Consider the following 1149-nt stretch of genomic DNA (forward strand, 5'->3'; position numbering starts at 1 on the left):
GCATGTGACTAACCTGTTTGTCCATGTGGAGGCAGTGCTTATAAGGCTGAGTTTACCTGAAACTCCTCAGACTGAAGAAGTCTCTTGGAGGAGAGATGAAACGTTTCACTAAAGAAGAACCCATCCAGAGGACCTACTTATTTTTTCTTTTTGATTTTTTCTACCTGGATTACTGAGATGCATCAGGACATGTAGTGACTGTTCTGCTACTTTTAGCTTTTAGTTAGCATTTTGCAACTTTAAAAACTTAGTGACTGTTCTTCTGTACTTCAGCCTCTTACTTTTAGCTTTCAACTAGCTCTTTGCTGCTTTTAGCTATTAGCCTTTCAGTATTTTAAGCCATCTTTTTGAGACCTTTACCTTCTGGCTTATCTTTTTATAGATTTATGAACTACATAGTTGCTCTGTTCTTGTCTTCTTGTGCTACTTTTAGCTTTAGATAACCCCTTTTGCATCCGTTGTTTTTTTAGATAACCATCGGCTTCTTTTAGCTCTTAGCTAGTGCTGTGCTTCTTTTAGCTACAAAACAGTTTTTTTCAGCTAATTTCAACAGTCATTCAGCTCTCGGCATTCCTCAGGATCACGTTCCCTGGTTAGTGCTAATGAGCTTAACTTAAGAGACACTCCACCCRTATCTGTTCACAGTTTGTGGATCTTCCTGTTCCAGCTACAGGTTTAGTTGTTAAAAACTACTTAAATACCAAACTAGCACTTTTTTTTGACCTTAACAACAAAATACTCCTCTGGCTAAAACACTTATCCTCCTTATGTTGAAATGTAAACATTAAAGCTGCTAAAAGCTTCTTGGAAGCATTTATTTCCATTTGCAGTTTTAAAGGTTGATGTGCTAAGAGCCTGAAGCTTTTACCCGAACAGACAGTGGATCAGTTTTCCCTCGGGGCCTTCTTCTTCTTCTTCTTCTTCTTCTGCTGCTGCTTCTGGCACGAGCTGCATTATTGTTGAGAGCAAAATTTTGAATCAAAGATTAAGTGGGTGAAGATATGCCAACATTTATGTAATGGCACCTTGTTAATCTGTTTAAATGCAAGTAAGGAATTTAGAGCAAGAATATCGATAATTTTTTATACAATTTATATGAAGTTTGTGAAAACTGCACAGACAGGAAACAGCAGCTCAGTTACTCCTGGT

This window comes from Austrofundulus limnaeus, unplaced genomic scaffold, assembly GCF_001266775.1.
Source record: "Austrofundulus limnaeus strain Quisiro unplaced genomic scaffold, Austrofundulus_limnaeus-1.0 Scaffold238, whole genome shotgun sequence".
Classification (NCBI taxonomy): Eukaryota; Metazoa; Chordata; class Actinopteri; order Cyprinodontiformes; family Rivulidae; genus Austrofundulus; species Austrofundulus limnaeus.